This window comes from Chiloscyllium plagiosum, unplaced genomic scaffold, assembly GCF_037043375.1.
Source record: "Chiloscyllium plagiosum isolate Xiang-an unplaced genomic scaffold, Cpla_swu_hap1 HiC_scaffold_2, whole genome shotgun sequence".
Lineage (NCBI taxonomy): Eukaryota > Metazoa > Chordata > Chondrichthyes > Orectolobiformes > Hemiscylliidae > Chiloscyllium > Chiloscyllium plagiosum.
The window spans coordinates 123,619,495-123,637,316 of NW_028270140.1; the positions used below are offsets into that span (position 1 = coordinate 123,619,495).

The 17,822-nt window shown below is 40.8% G+C and overlaps 1 protein-coding gene across 7 annotated transcripts in view; it reads right to left on the reverse strand.

The window, feature by feature from the left end:
• lhfpl2a (LHFPL tetraspan subfamily member 2a) overlaps positions 1-17,822 on the reverse strand; it is a 173,441-nt gene that overhangs the window by 68,905 nt on the left and 86,714 nt on the right. For 3 of the 7 annotated variants that reach the window (XM_043706969.2, XM_088000415.1, XM_088000427.1), the window contains one exon: positions 6,507-6,588. The exons of 3 other annotated variants lie outside the window; for them this stretch is intronic. The gene's annotated coding sequence lies outside the window, so the exon portion shown is untranslated. Of the gene's footprint in view, positions 1-6,506; positions 6,589-15,799; positions 15,892-17,822 lie in introns of those variants that run through there. One more of the 7 variants, XM_043707019.2, reaches the window with a different exon arrangement.

Sequence of the window (17,822 nt, forward strand, 5' to 3'; positions counted from 1 at the left end):
TTTGTGTAATTTCTCCAAGATTTCTGCTGAAGTTATAATGGACAATCAGGAGAGGTTCATGGAAATTCTCAGTCCTGCTGTACATATTTCGAATTTTCCTCTCTTACATTCTTCAAGCTACCCAGTGACAGAAATTCTAAGTGCAATGGAAGGCAGTAATGCTTGATAATGATACCCATGCTAAATACAGTGCCAATCCACAATAGCAGACTGCCAGCTAGACTACAGCAAAAGATCCTTTTGCTGTTTTTCCCACATCTTGCCCAAGAATAGCAGAAATGCTTAAAGGACTGAGATTAAAGATTGGTTAAAACTTACAGGACAGAAGAATTGTACACCATACTTGTTTGATTGCTTCCCTGTTCTTTCTCCCATACACTACATTTTAAAAAATTTTCTAGTGTATATACAATTCCTTTTTTAAAGTCACTATTGACTGTGCTTAGAGGACTCTTTCAGGCAGTGCATTCCAGTTGGTACCAAAGGCATTTATATAATTTTACATTTAAGTTGGCTATGCTGTTGGAAGACAGACATAATATAGAGAACCTCATTGTAAAATCACCATGAGGATTAAACAATACTTTACTGTATTAGCAGTTTCATGTAACCAACATACAGAGCAATGAGATTAGTTTGCTGCTAAAAAGCTACATTATGTCACTGGAAGCTTCTGGAAGCTTCCCAGCTTGTTTCATTATTCTGTACCAGAACCATTTGATATAAATCAATACTCTTGCAATTAATTGTGTGTCTAAAGGGAAAAAAAACATGAAGAGTATAACCATAAATCATTTTAGTGACTGAATGTTTGTCTATGGGAACATGACAGCAGAAAGTTTCTTCTCATGAGCTTAGTGCTGCAGAATGAGAAACTATGGGCATGAGCCACTATAAGATACAATTCTTCGCATTCAGCAGCTTATGGAAGCATATTTGAATGGTCAGTCCTTGAAAGAATATGTTAGGAAAGAAAAGCAGTTTTAAAAGTGTTGCCCACAAAACTGTCCAGCACACACAATATTAACTTGCTGAGAAAGCTGAAGTCATTGGGAAAAAATGCAGATGCAAATTAACTTATTGTTATCAAAGTGCTTTAATTAAAAGATGACCCAGTGATTGAGAAGGAGAAGGTTAACCAGGCACCTTCTAAACATAAGTGGTGGAGGGCCATGTGATCTGATAGGAATGTTTGTAGGTTTAAGTATTCGGACTATGTTGCATTTTGATATGTGACTGCGGAAGCTAGGTCTCCAACTATGAGTGACTTTGTCCCACTGTCCTCATCAGTTATGACCTTGTTGGGAGAGTTTTCCTGTTGGTGATTATACAAACCTTGATGGTGAATCCTATTGGTCTATCGGGATATACCACAGCAGGGACTGTGATCATATTCTGTCTCCAAGTCCACTCACTAACACAATCAGCTGGGGTCTAATAAATGGAGACCGCAAACAGGAACACTGGCTGAATTCCCCTTCCCAATCCAGAGGCAATAAAGATGCATGTATTCATCCTGGCTAAAATCAATTAACTCACAGCAGGCCGCGGATCAAGTCTAGAGTCTATCCATTCTCTGCAGCTCAGAGACAATGAATCTGAAATTTCTGGAGTCCAATTTCACTGTTGGAATTATGACAGAGGGGAATTTCTATCAGTCCTTGGAATGTGACACAGACCCTGTCCTAAACTGGGCTGCAGGTGTACAAATTTTCAGAGTGGACAATTATTTGTGCAAACAGTCATTTTGGGATTTGAGGATCCTGTTTCAATAGCAGATTGGAATCCAAGGAAGGAGGGCAGCATGAGGAGTGTCATTGTTGCAATAATGTAAAACTAACTGGGAAATGCATGCAGCCCAAGGCAGCTGGGAATCCTACATCAGATCAATGGATGTGCTGACTGGTATCTCTGTAAAACATCTAGAATACGTCAAATATTGATACAAATATTGAAGAAAGTGCTGGAGAAACCCAGTGGGTCTGGCAGCATATGTGGAGGGAGACAAACAGTTCACACTGAGGGCGGTATGGTTGCTCAGGGGTTAGCACTGCTGCTTCACAGCGCCAGGGACACGGTTTTGATACCCACTCTCCCCATGGCTTCATGGGTTTCCATCGAGTGCTCCAGTTTCATTACACAGCCCAAGATGTGCAGGTTAGGTGGATTGGCCATGGGAAATGCAGGGTTATAAGGATGGGGGTGGGTCTGTAGGGTGCTCTTCGGAGGGTCGGTGTGAACTTGATGGGCCAAATGGCTTGCTTGGGATTCTATGATTCCATTGTGACTCATCCTCAAAACTGAACGGGGTTGGAAAGTGCTGTTTTTGATACTTTTGACAGAGGCAGATGAACAGCAAGAGGAATGGATGACGTTGGTGCCCACTGCAGAAGACAAAGAGGTTGCTGATTGGGGTAAAAGAGGAATAGTGATGTAAAATAGGTGTAAATGAAGGTGTGGAAAGGAGAAAATGGCTCCTCTCAGCTGAGTACTAAGTGACCAAGACACAAACAAAACAAGCTGGGCCAACTGGTTAATAGAATCCTGGTCTTAACTCTGTTTCTCTCCCCACTGGCGCTGTCTGACCTATTGGGTATTTTACCCATTTTCGATTTTCGATTATGAGATCTCTGTCCTCACTTTAAAGCATTCAAAGTTGCTTTTGTCCTCTGATCTGCCTGAACCAGCTAAGCATTGGCCCCATTCCAGTTACTTACCATTCCTCAGTAGAAACTGATGTCCGACAAAGACGATTTCACACAATGAGGCACATTGGTGTTATCACCCAGGCCTCTGTTGATATTCACTGCTTGTCCCTAACAAGAGAATAAGACCCTACTGCATGACTTGTTGCTCAGTTATTTACATCAGACATAAAAAATGTGGCTGTAAAATTTCAGCGTCAACCACATTCCCAATTAAAGAAACACTTCAGTCACTGAAACACAAATCAAGTTGATTTCACCAAACCTTACACAACACAATTCAGATGTCACAAGTCTATACTTTGTAGCATGCCTCCCACAGTCCCACAGTAACAGCACAGAATGAGTCTTAGTTAATTCAGAAACATTTTAATATTTATTTCACATACTTTTTTAAAGAAATATTCTTTTATGAAATCCTGATTCTCAGTTTAGCAAGGAGGAGGGGGGGGGGGGCACAGGGAGAGGGAAAGACACAAAACAAAATATGAAATGGGAGATAAAGTATCGTACAGAGTTGTGGAATTTTGTGATAGAGACAGGGGTAGTAAAGATGACAGATCACTGTGCTTTAAAGCAGTTCGACAAGTATTAAGCACTCTGGGATTGCAAAACACTTACAATCTAATTAATATTTACAAGATGCTTCATGGCTTTCCACAAGTAAATGTAATTTAACATAACTCTGTATGTTTACTGAAGGACACAAAAACTTGGTCACATTGATTTAAAATTCCTAGAATGAAAGTTAATTTCAGTGTCATGAGAATTCTCTGAAACAATTTTATAAAGGAAAAGGAATTAATCTCCCAGTCACAGGCACATAACAGGGTGGAATTTCCACTTTCAGGGCAATTGGGTCATTGTGTCCAAAGTGCTCCTGAAATTGGATTCCGTCCAAATGAATTTGCATAACCATAAATGTAAGATTCTCGTTGAACCAGGACTATCAGGCAGGATAATAGAACATATCCATATCTATTATTGCTTCCCATAAAACATGTTGCTTGATGCACTGGTCCAGCTGAGAATAGGCGTAATCACCAAAAGTAGGTATTCTTAAATGAAATTTCCAATCCTTCACCTTGGAGCAATCCAATTTTAAAATCACTGAAAATGGCTTTAAGCAAAACTACTGAGACCATTTAATAAATTCTCTGGCAAACACTAGTCAGAAAATCAGTTACTCTCGGATTTTCATTTATTAGTTCATGGGATGTGGAAGTCGCTGGATGGGTCAGTATGTATTGCCCATCCCAGAGCAGTCCATGGCAAGTAGGGACTCCAATGATGTTGTTAGGGAGGGAGTTTCAGGACTCAGATCCAGCGACACTGAAGAAATATTAATATATTTCCAAGTCAGGATGGTGAGTGGCTCAGAGAGGAATTTGCAGGTGGTGGTGTTCCCATGTATCTGCTTCCTTATTCCTTCTAAGGGTAGATAATACAGATTTGGAAAGTGCTGTCAAAGAAGTCTTTGTGAGTTTCTGCAATTCATCACATGAACAATACACATCACTAAAACTGTGTGTCATTTCTGCAGTGAATGCACTATGAAAAGAGTGGTTGGGGTGCCAATCAGTGGCTGCTTTTTAAGTGTTGTTGGAGCTGCACTCAACCAGGCAAGAGGGGAGTGTTCCATCACACCCCTGACTTATGCCTCGTAGATGATGGACAAGCTCTGGGGAGTCAGAAGGTGTGTTACTTGCCGCAGTATTCCTAGCCTCTAACCCACTCTTGAAGCTACAGTATTCATTCGGCTACAAAAATAGAAATTGCTGGAAAAGCTCAGCAGGTCTGGCAACATCTGTGGAGAGAAATCAGAGTTAACATTTGGGTCAAGAGACTTTTCCTCAAAATGTTAACTCTGATTTCTCTCCACAGATGCTGCCAGACCTGCTGAGCTTTTCCAACAATTTTTATTGTTGTTTTTGATTGACAGCATCCCTTTAGTTGAAGGGTCAATCACAAGGGGACATAGATTCAAGGTGAGGGGCGGGTAGTATTGAGGGGGGTGGGAATGTGAGGAAAAACGGTTTGATCCAGGAGATGATGATGATCTGGAATACACTGTGAGGATGGTAGAGGCATATTGCCTCATATCCTTTCAGGAGTACCTGGATGAGCACTTGGCACATCATAACATTCGACGTTGTGGGCCGAGTGCTAGTAAATGGGATTAGGTTGACAGTCAGGAGTTTCTCACATGTCGGTGCACTCTCAATGGGCCGAAGGTTCTCTCCTGCATCATATGATTCTATAATTCTATGACTCAAAGAGAAACAGAGAAGCTTCAGGGCCTACATTTCACTTCCAGGCTGCCTTTCTCCCAAATCTTATTGAAAAGGAGCACCTGAACTCAGTTGTTTCCTGTGGGGAGTGAAACCATGAGGTCTATGTTGGAGAAGAATACATACAGGTGTTTCCTGACAACTGCTGAACAGAGAGGGGAAGTGGTGAGTTCCCTTCACCCCTGCTGGTCAGTTTATTCCATTAACAATTGATTTTTAAATCTTTCTTTAAATTTCCACGATTTTCTGTTCAATTTAAAATCTTCAGCATTGAAATGATGCTCTATTACTCCTTTTTCTTAAAGTAAATTCCAGTACTGTTTGACCTTTCTGAATAAGTATTTAATTTTCTGTTCATGATCCCTCTAGTTCTACCCTTCAATCTTCACATTCTTTTCCCATGATCTGAAAGCCTGAGATCAGTTTACCAACACAGAGGCTATTGTCATTTCACAACAGCTGCTGTTGTCCTCCCCACCACGAAGCATTTGTTGTGTTTCAGGTTTTAAAGTCCACAGTTACTCAATTACAAAGAGTAGACATCTGCTAAAGTATCAAATTAGCACTTACGCTCATTGCGTTGAGATTAATATGAAAGCAATTTTTAAAATAAATAAAATCTAAATGAGTTAAAGATGTTGCTGATGCTTCGATGCATTGGCAGACAGGAGTGCATTTACTATTTCACCTGTGAATATGTTTCCTACATGGTTTCTATTTGGTGGACCTTTTAGAAAATTAAAACAAGGGAAACACTGCACAGTGTAGTGTTTGAGTGCATTTTTTGTGTGAAGCATTTTCTTCCTGGAAATCCCCTGTTCAAATAACCTTCTGTGTATGCTTCTGTCCTCCAAATGCAGATATAAATCCTTTTAACCGAAACATTAGGGATTTCAACTTTAAATCCTGAAAACATTAGGGATAGTTTCCTTCAATGCTATGATGCTGACGTTCGAGCTGAGCAAACAGATCAATCCATGCTACGCTGCAAAAAGAGCTCTCCTTCGCTGTTAACCAGTGTTCATGCAGCATTTGAAATATGACAGCAGGCAGTATGTGACACAGTACATTATAATTTTGCAATGCTGTCATGTGCTAACAGTGCTGTGACCACAACTCACTTCTCAGTCTATCGGTCCGAATTTTGCTGCTGAGTGGCAGTTCAGACCCAGGTGGTGAAGTTCAGAGCAAAAAGCAAAGTTTTGCAGATGCTAGAAATTGGAAATAAAAACAGAAAGTACTGGAGGATTTCAGTAGGTCTGACAGAATCCAGAGCGAGAGAAAGAGAGTTAACAGTGCAAGTGAAAAATCACTGTGGATTTGAAATTCTGTTTCTCCATCTGTTGATAATGCTGAGTTTCTCCAGCAGTTCCTCTTTTTGTTTGAGAAGTTCAGAGACCTATCCCATACAAAATGGAGAAGCAAATGATAGTGGCAGGAAGTCATGATTTGGTGCACAATTGTGCATAAATATTATTTCAGTGTTATCTTGACAGCTGGAGATACTTACGATGTCTCTTATTTCTTGCTGGTTGCTTATGGTTAAAAATGTGACATCAAAGCATGGTAACGTGTACAGGGTTGATACCTGTCTGTGAGGGGAAGGAGGAGAAAGGAAATAAAATATTTATATATGACTTCAAATACACTAAAACAATTTACGGCCTAGATGATGTATTTGAATCTCTGAAGTGGGACATAAATCCACAACCCTCTGACTCAAGAATCTCAAGTGACTACAGTGTCTGGGTTCCAGGGATGTGCAGGCTAGGTGTATTAGCAGGGTTATAGGTATAGGGTAGAGGATGGCATCCTTTTCGGAGGATCAGTGTGGACTTGATGGGCCGAATGGCCTTCTTCCACACTGTAGGGGTTCTATGGTTCTACGTACTACCATTGAATTCCAAACGAGGCCACAACTACACTGGTGGAAGACAACGAGTAAGTTATCCAAGTTCATTTTTTGGTGCAGGTGTCAGAAACAGTTCAGAAAGGAGTGAAGAAAATTCAACAATATTGTCTGCTCTAGACACAGCACCTTAGTGTCTGGAACCCAAGTGCTGCAGAGATTTACAGCCCTGATTTTGAAACATTCAAAAAGGGCCAAGTCCTGAAAAATCGGAGGCAAGTCGCCCATCAGGAAAAACTAGATCCGAGAAAAGGTAGGGCTGGGGTGTTTGCAAAGTAAGATTCAATCTTCAGAAAAGACTGCCACTCATACCTTGTGTGACTCTAGACAATGGTTCATTATTGTTGATCCCTGCTAGGTATGAACAATAAACACAGACTTGCAGCATTGCTTGCATCTGAGAATATGGCAATTCAATTTGGCAACCATCTGGAGGATGGTACCTCTGACTGCACAACTCACCCAGCAGCAATGGAAACATTCAGGTAGCCACAACCAGGGGTGGAGCTCGGAATGTAAAATTTATGCAATCCTCACTTTGCGCCCCAGTCATCAACTTTGCAAACTTGCCTGTGCATCTGTCTCATTCATTAACCAATAGATAAGATGGCAAGAAATATGTAGCTTTGGAAGTATCTGCCCCATTACCAACCAGACAATACTGAATCACAATCATAGACATCACAATATGCCTTCCTTCTCTACCATCTGCTTCTACATTCACCCCAGTTGCCTCAATCACAGACTGTCCGGGTGGGGACAAATAATCTGAAAAGATTATTACTCAAAATAGGAGTTTATGGTTTAGAGGGATTAGCAAGGATGGAGGATTGATGAATAGGAAACTTATAGAAACAGGCACAAAACTGATTTTTTTGTTGGGTTGACAACATTGACAAGTGGTATGCCATAGAAATAAATATTTGGACCTCAACAATTTATATCTATGACTTGGATAAAGGGACTGAATATAGATTGCTAAATTTGCTGACAATACAAAATTGGATAGGAAAGTAAATCCTGAAGATGACATAAGGATAAATGAAGTGAATGGGCAAAATGTGGAAAATGAAGTATATTGTGGGAGAAGTGAACCTGTCTTATCTTAGCAGCAAGAACAGAAAGCAATTTACTACTTAAATGGACAGAGATCACAGATCTCCAAGTTACAGAGGGACTTGGGTCTCCTGGTTCATGAGTCACAATTGGTTAGGCAAGTAGTAGCCATAAATGTGGCTAGTCGATGATTTCCATTGAGAAATGCCAGTTTATCTTTTGACAAAAGTCTATTGCTGACTTTATTGTATGTAATGCTGACATTTCACCTAACATGTTGGGAGATAGAGTTTCAAAACTCTTCATTCTTTGATGGCAAATGTAAATAAGTGATCTTCGTTATTACAGTCTGTAGAGCTGTTCACCTAAGATTCAGTGATTCCGTGCTGGAGAGTTAAGCATCACAGATCAAACCAATGGCCCCAGTACCCTCCCAAGTGTATTCAGTGTTACTAAGCTGAAATAAATCCAAATATATTAAAGGTTGCAGCAGATGACAGGTGCTAGAGCTGACTATTAAATGAAACATGAAACTTGCTGTTGGTTTTTATCAAAATTTTGTTTTACAATGGTGATACCCATTCAGGCACTTTGAATAGATCCAGCTCACAGTCGAAGGGCAAGCCCTAAACAATATGGAGATATTCTGTGGACAGTAGTTTCAAGTCAAGTGTCATAATGATATTGACTCAGACAAAGTTCTCCACCTGAGTATCTGACCTTACCCACTATCCTTTACTCACTTACCAGGGCAGTACATAAGCAATGGCACAATCCATTGCCAGCATTCATCATCTAGCATTTCTCCAGCATTGTTTCAGATTTCCAGTATTTTCCAGCTGTATTTTGTCTTTATCTGGGTGTCAGAGAGCTAGTGCTGGCTGTTGTACTGTGGTAATGGAAATTTTATTGTACTGAGAGAGTTTATGATCCAAGGGTGCAAACATTAGATTGCTTTGGTTTAGAAGAATCAAAAATTGATTTTTTGCTTTGGAAAAACCCATAAATTGAACAGCTTTGGGGGCATTTATCTGGAGTCAGATGCAAGCACAGTTTCCTGGAGAAAGGAGTTGGTTCAGAACTATTAGAAAATAAGTTACCTCAAGGTAAAGGTTTAGTTTGAAAATTCCAGACCAGAAGTATTTGGTTAGAACCTTAGATGGATTATTTGAAGCTAAGAAAATCTAAGATCAGTTACATGAATAATCAAGGAAAAGGCTATCAAACACTCAAGACACGCAAATTAAAAGAAACAGACAAATCAAAGCTAGAGGTGTGATAGAGAGGGAAGTCTCTGGTATTTGAGTACTCGAAAGAGATTGTATTGGGATAGATTGGAGTTTGTTTGATCGTGTGTTTCAAACTCCTGCCAATTGAGCTTCATGTAAACAGTTTGGTTTCTTCTATTTTATCTTCATGTTAAAATCAAATCTGCAGTATTGCATACTATGCTTTAAGCAAAAGACTACCAGATTTAAAAACAAAGATCTTTCAAGCCAGATTTCAATCTGGGGTCTGACTCCCCCAGTAGGAACTTTGGCCGGGATCATAACACTATCCATTTGTATATCGGTTGGTGTGCCTTATACTGCATGACACAGGTCAGGTAGTGAGGTCAAGATTAATCGATTTTGACCATGGTAAAGAGTATGAGTTCAGAAAAGCATATACATGAAATGGGAGTTGTTACTTGACAAAGCTTGATGCTGCAGTCAATTTTAATTTGAGGTAAAGGACAATGTGTTGCCTACTAAAGGTTGCAAAATAGTGACATTACAGAATAAACCTTCTCAAAAAGCTACCAATGTTTTGAACTTCGTAAAAATGTTCTACATTAATGAAACATAAAAGGCATTCTTCATTAAACTAGCAGGGAAAATGAATCAATTATTATAATTATATTTAACGTGCCATGGTACATTTGATTAATTTTCTGAACATAGGAATTAAGGTTTTTCTGCATCTGGCAGTTCAACAAAAGTCATACTTTCAGCTCTTATAGGCCTAAACTTTATTTTACTATAAAGCTATTGAACTCTGTCTTGAATGCACTGATGCTATCCACCCCACAAACTGCCTAGCCCATGTTTTCACAAACCTCTGTGTAAAGGCATCAAAACCAAACTGATAATTTTTTTCAGTTGTTAGCTAATCACAGAAAAAAATTGAGATTTTTACAGAATATGTAACATCCTTAGGTTAATAAAGAAAAACAGAACAATGATGGAGCACAATGTTTATTAATGCATTTCAGTAATGAAAAGAAACTTTTGCTAAACAAACAATGAAAGAAATAAGAAAAAATCGAAGCTCAAAAAAGGCACACACTAAGTAGAGACAAGGAGAGAATAACAAAAGAGAATACAAAAAGTTAAGGAAGAGGGCAACCAAACAATCAAGAAAGCCAAGAAAAACTGCAGAATTAAATAATAATAGAATGTAAGAAGAGACCTTAATGTACTTTAGACACAAGGAACAAAATGCAGGATAGAAATAGGGCCACTCAGGACACACATAATAAGCTCACTTAAAATGATTGCAGATATAAGAAAATAACATTTTTGCCTCAGTATTTAGCCGGGTGATTAACCTGAAGGACAAGACAACCTCACATCTATAGAATCCATCGACCAGGCCCGCTGTCAAGGAGGGGCCGCCAGCATTTTCAAAGATCCATCCCACCCTGGCAATGCTTTTCTACAACTTCTCCATCAGGGAGAAGGTACAGAAGCTTGAAGACACGCACGAGCCTGTTTCGAAACAGTTTCTACCCTCTTGTTGTTAGAATACTAAATGGACTCACAAACTCTTAGCATTCGCCTATACCTGTGTTTTGGTTTTTGCCGCTGTTTACCTATTATTTACTCATCTATGCTACTTAACTAAGTGATCTGCCTGTATTGCTCGCAAGGCAAAGCTTTTCACTGTGCCTCGATACACGTGACAATAAATTCAATTCAATTCAGTTCAAGACATTGAGAAAACATAAAGGTATTCATGATTGAAATTATAACTAAGATAAACTTGAAGAGTAGATCAAAGTCCTGGTTTTTGTCTGGTCACAGTAAAGGAAGTTAGGAAATGATAGCAGATGCACTTTGTAGTTCCAACTGTAGCCTTCAATAAATGGTTGAAGGAGAGGAAAATTCTAGGGATTTGGAGGTAGAGCAGAGGAGTGGATCTAACTAGATTGATCAGTTGAAAGAGGTGATGCAGCTACATAGTCTAATAGTCTCTTCTGTGCTCTGCTATTTGATGACCATGATGAATGGATTGCTGGCTCTTCCTCCCATTTCCACAGTTCCACCTCCCTCTCCATGTTTCCATGGACAGACCTAGTTGACTGACCATGGTCCACCTCCTTGAGTGACTGAACCAGACAGTCCCGAATGGAAAATGCCCTGACCCCTAACTGATGGCTGTATGTATTTCCCTGACCACAGCAGCCAGAACCCCAAGTGTCAGTGCTGTCATCTCACAGGATTGGTTGTCACCTACTCCCTGGACTATAGAGCAGGGAAATATAATCACTGGAGACCTGACCATAGCCTATCCCGTGGACTGCTATCAGAGGTTGGTCCTTCCCAGACAGTGTGAGGACCTCCTGAATGATGGGCGCCTCCATGAACGTTAGTGTGGACCACTCCCCTCAGACCGAGAGACATGGCTACCAGCTCAACTGCACATGCAGTGTGTTTGCCACACAAACTGCTGGCACATGGTGCAGGTGTGAGATTGCTGTAATACATTGCCATTTACTCACTTGTTGCTGAACAGGCAACAAGCGAGCAAGTGAGCAGTCCCCTGAGATGCAGCCTGATTCAAGCTGTCAGCCAGGTTTCTCACTCTAGTTGCCCCTGCAATGCAGGTCAGTGCCTCTTAAGAGGGCTGCCAGTGGATCAGGGAGATGCCACGAAGGTTGTGACAAGGGTTGACAAATGTCGGATGCAATACCCATGGGTGAGGGCTGGGTGCAGCTGCTGCCTCTGCATTGTGCCCTGAGATACTGTTTGGTGCTGAGCAACATGGAACCAGTGGGGAGGTAAATTCACCAGGATTGCTCCGCCTCTGACGTCCATGTCGAGAATTCTCCACATCTCTTTGTTCGGCATGTTTGGTAAGACAGGAGCCTGAATATTAATCAAGCAATTTGTACAATTAATAAAATGTTTAACAAGTAATAATCCCCATTAACCAGCCACATGAAAAGTATAAAAGACGGAGCAAGATGCTCCCAACAAGACAGGTCTCGCAGAACCTCTTGTCCAATTCTGCTCACATCACTCAGACTCCTATAAGATTCCCTGTGCTGTAATTACATCCACCCTCCCAACAGTGATGGCACTGTAACACCTCAGTTATGTATCTGTCAGATCCCCTGTCTGTATTGCAATGAAACCATATCATACCAATTTCTCTGCTTCACAAACAGTTATAATTTTTAACCTAATACTCTACAAAATATGGGCAAAATGTAGGACTTAAGAATGGGAATTGAATTACGTCTGTGTTCCTTGGTGCTTATTATCTGTTGCCTTCTAACCTTGATTGCTTGAGGACTGCAGTTTCTTTTCACTGCCCATGTTGCAACACCATGGGAATATGGCTAGTAAAGTTCATTCATTCAAAGAAACAGGCACATAAACCCCACACTAGAACAAGCATGTTATTCTATTGCAAATGGAAAATATGAGCATAGGGTCCTTACAAAGGACAGTGATGTATAATAGTTACCAGGCACCTACTGCTCCATTACTTACTCATGGAAATACATAACCATTCTGCAAACTGAGTTGAGTTGTTTGACTCTGAACTATCCGTAGATTTTTAATTCTCAGAGATCACCATCCACTTAGCAGCAATATCGCATCGAAAACCTGCTTTATGTTAAGCTTCCCCAGATGTAACAAAAGGACCACCAAAGACCAGTGGACGGTGGTCTGTTTATACCAGGAGATTTGAATGTCTTTCTATCTCTGATGATGTACCTAACACTCACTTGACAGATGAGTAACTGGAACATTTATAGAATGCTCGATCTTGAGACCAATGAGGGAGTTGGGAGCTTAGGACAGGAAATGTTAATATCAAACCAACTGTTAGATAGAAATTAGTTTTGTTTGGAAAATGCATGTATGAACCCATTAATGTTTTCCTTATGTTCCAGATGTAGCTGAGTGTTTTCTTTGTAACCTATGTTGAAAGTGACCCTTTTCCCATGACTACAGTGCAGCTGAAGAATAAGAATTGCACTTTTTAACTCTAGTTTGTATTTTAATATCATCATTCCTCATAAAGCAATATATGAAAGTTTGTTGAACCTTCTAACTTTCAATGGTTTACAAGTTCCCTTGTGCTCAGGCACTCTATAAGATATAACATTGCTGTCATTTACTGGGTGGAAAAAGGTCATTGTACAAATCAAAGGATTAGAATGGCAAATAGAATACTGCATTGTTAACATTGCTAAAAACAACTTGCATTTATATAATGCCTTCCATGATCTCAGGACATACCAAATCATTTCATGGTCAATTAAGTGCTTTTTTGAAATCTAGTCACTTTTCTGTTTGTTTATTTTGTTTAACAATACAGCGCAGAACAGGCCCTTCAGCCCTCGATGTTGCGCTGACCTGTGAACTTTTCTCAACTCGTCCCCCTACACTATCCCATCATCATCCATGTGCTTATCTAAGGTTTGTTTAAATCTCCCTAATGTGGCTGAGTTGACTACATTAGCACGTAGGGCATTCCACGCCCTTACCACTCTCTGCGTACCACTTTTGCAGTATCAAAAACCAAACAACCAATTTACGTTCACAAAACCTTCAATATTTTTCAGAAATGCTTTTGTTGTGAAGCCCATAATTGGTATGTTCTGTCAGTTGTCCTGAAACGCATATAATCTGCTCTTCTTAAAACACTTGCTAATCCTTCAAGATTTCTTTTACATACTAGCAAAAGTCATGGACCTGGATTTTGCAGTAGTAATGACCTGATGAAAAGTGTTAGCATCATTATGTCATTCAAACTGACAGCAACTTCTAGAGTCTGCACAATCATAGTTAAATGTGGAAATACAGAAGTTGCTGTCGGTGTTTCTCTGCTCACCCATAGAGTGTGCTGTTGCTGTCTCCTAGGTTGCAATTAATTAGAACTTACTGAATTGACAAGAAATTGGGTTTTTATGCTTTTCATCCATCTGTCAAAATCCTTGAAACAGCTTATTGAATGAGATGTAACAGGGTTTTTAAACAGCTTGCTGAATTTATAACTAGTGCTGAAAACCATTTTTTTGACAGAAAATATTTTAGACTCAGAGATGTACAGCACGGAAACAGACCCTTCAGTCCTGTTAGTCCACGCCGACCAGATATCCTAACCTAATCAGTCCCATTTCCCAGCACTTGGCCCATGTCCCTCTAAACCCTCCCTATTCATACATCCATCCAGATGCCTTTTAAATGTTGTAATTGTGCCAGCCTCCACCACTTCCTCTGGCAGCTCATTCCAAACACGCACCACCCTCTGCATGAAAAGGTTTCCCCTTAGGTCCCTTTTAAATTGTTCCCCACTCACCCTAAACCTGTGCCCTCTAGTTTTGGACTCCCCGACCCCAGGGGAAACAACCTTGTCTATTTATCCTATCCATGTCCCTCACGGTTTTGTAAACCTCTATAAGGTCACTCCTTTTGTGCAATGTCAATTTCTCTATTATGATAATAAAATCACACACTTTTAAATAAATTTTCTTTTCCAGCGAATGATATTTCAGCTTCTACCAGAATTACAAATACAGATCTCAACAATTTATTTCCCCATCAAGTTTCTTGAAAAGTAGACAATTTTACATCTTGTCTCTGGGTGCATGTGACTAGCTGCTCTCCTTTTCACTGGACACAGAGCAGCTGTTTTGGTCACCCACATCAAAGGAATTCTAGGAAAAGGGAAATCTGTGCCACAGAAATTGTTAGTCCTTTGTTAGTCCTACTTTGAGGCAATTGCTTCCTCACCAACATTCCCCCACTGCAACTACAGAAACTCTGGATACACCCCCAGAAATCCTGGAGTCAAACTGAACTCTAAATGTCAACTCTCTTCACAAATGCTGCTGGAACAGCTGAGTTTCTCCAGCATTCTCAGTGTTTGCTTGTTTCAGAGTTCTAGCATCTGATTTTAGCCCTGAAGAGTACTACATTGAACATAAGGTTGAATGTACAGAGAGCACGCACCATGCTTTTAAAAATAACCTACAAATCCACCCCAGTGAATGCAAGCTGCAAAGAACTAAACACTGTTTTCTCTGATGGACAAAACACAGCAAGAGTTGACAACCCAGGCTATCTCATTTATCAGAGCAGGGTCACAATCCTGGAGGCAATGAAGCCTTTCTCCGCTGCACGGAAAGAAAGCAGAAAGATCTTATTTGCAGAGTTTGCTGTAGCGAGCACTCGCTGACATTTCACAAGCTTGCAACGAGCCCAGCTGGTCTGTTTTGTTTTAACCAAATTCTGTAGGGCTTCTACAAAGTAGTTATGTGCAATCTGTTGGTTGCTGAGTATTAGCAATGGTGTTTCCACAGTACTCTCCAGATGGTGTGTGTAAACGTCTGACTATCATTGCTGCCAATGGGATTACCAGCTGCCACAGACCGTTATCCCCGGCCCATCAATCAGCTTTCAGCAAAGCCTTCGACCTCTCGGGTTACCTTTCCACACCAACCCAGTCAACCGAAAGTTGCCTCTGGACATCTGCTAATCAAATTGTTTCTAAACCCCGTCTGTAACGATCAAACCTGCTTAGGCATGGCGCAAACACTTAAAGCAACATTCACTTACCTACCTATGGTCAGCTTTGCTTAAAGAAACCACGAATGTGTTGGTTTTCTCCACTGACCCACTGAATGGAGATTGCTGGCTGTGTGAACAAGTGCTTGATGATAACTCGTCGTTGTTTTTATGCCAATGAGTGCTGAGCAAGTGTGCGACTGTGCTGACAGTGCAATCTCTGGAGCAGATGGTGAGAGTCAGAGTGGGAGTGAGAGCAAGAGGCAAAGCGTAAGACAGCATCGACTCATTGTTAAGCCAGTGAGGCACTGAGCTGATTTACTGCCTTTCACACAAAACAAGAAACCTGAATGAGAAAACAGGAATAATTGTAGAACGGGTGCACAGAGTTAACTGGAATGCATCCTTTTGGAGATTACACTGCAGAATCGTAAAGGGGGACAGGGACAAAGGCAAGAGGATAATAACGTGGACCTGGATTTCAATTTCAGGGAATTTCCAGTACTACCTTCTCATCTCATCATTGCAGGAAGATGCAATTTTAACATTGGCTGACATTCCACCTCTTCCCTGTACAAATGTAGTTGGAAAACAGCAGGAAATCATGTTGTCTAGAGACTGCCCACCAACAGAAGGCAAGTGGCCATCCTGTGGGATCACACAATGGGAGAAGCTGCTGAGGGAGGGGGGAAGGCAGATCATGTAAGGACCATAACATCATAGGATACAGGAGTGGTATGTGACCATTCAGCTCATTGAGTCCACCTGGCTGATATGTTTCTCAACCCCATTCTCCTGCCTTCTCCTTGTAACCCTGATCCCCTTACCATCAAGAACCCACCTACCTTTGTCTTAAATACACTCAATAACTTGGCACCTGAAATTATTCCACAGAGGCCAGTATTCCGCTGCCAAGTCACCCTTTATTAACACATGAACAGTCCTTGACTTTAGTACTTTATTTCATTATCTCTGACACTCACCTTTTTTATGTGTCAGCCAATGTCTCGTTACAATCACTACAGCCTCCTCAGCCTTCTGTGGCAATGTGTTCCACAGATTATCCATGCTCTGGCTGAAGAAATTCCTCTTCCTCTCAGTTAAAAAGGGTCATCCCTTCACTCTAAGGCTGTGCCCTCAGGTCCTAGATTCTCCTCGTGGAAACGTCTTCTCCATGTCCATTCTATGGAGGCCTCTCAGTATTCTGTATGGTTTCAAACACATCCCCCCCCTCATCCTTCTAAATTCTATCAAGTATACACCCAGAGTCCTCAAACGTTCCTCATAGGACTAGCCCTTTATCCCCAGGATCATTCTTGTTAACCTCTTCTGGACTCCCTCCAATGTCAGCACATCCTTCATTAGATAAGGGGCCCAAAACTGCTCACAATGTTCCAAATGTGGTCTGACCAGAGCCTTATACAGCCTCAGCAGTACGTCTTTGCTCTTGTATTCTAGCCTTCTCGAAATGAATGTCATTGAGCTAAAAGCCAGATGATATTCCAGCAGAGCCCAGCAGGAAAGTTAAAATAAAAATATCTGACCTTCCAAAGCTTTGTTGTGTTGGTCTTGTGGGGAAGTGACTGCTATTTCTTTCCTGTTCATCGCTAGGACCTAATTTGCTGACCAAAATAGACAGAAACCTGACCGTGCTGCTGTGGGATAGCACCCATGCAGCTGACTTGGTGGAGCAAATAAAAATGGTGTTCGACCAGTTCCTGAAGGCAACGGAAAGAAACTGGAATGATTTTAACTGCCTACACACTGGTCAGTCAGGACCAAATTCACCCCTTGTTTGAAAGAAACTACTCTTAAGCCCTCGTGTATTTAATTCTGACAAACCATAGCTTTGCTTCAAATGGTGGAAACCACGGTTTAATGGTCAGGTATCAGCACATGAATCCAAGCAGCTATGGGAAATAATTACCAAAACAATACAAACTGAGGAGAATCAGTGCCCTGTCAAAGGTATGCCATTGCCACTTGATGAGACATGCTCTGGTGATCATGTTGCTGTGGATAGATCAAAATGAATTAACTTATCTGAGATTAGATTAGATTCCCTACAGCATGG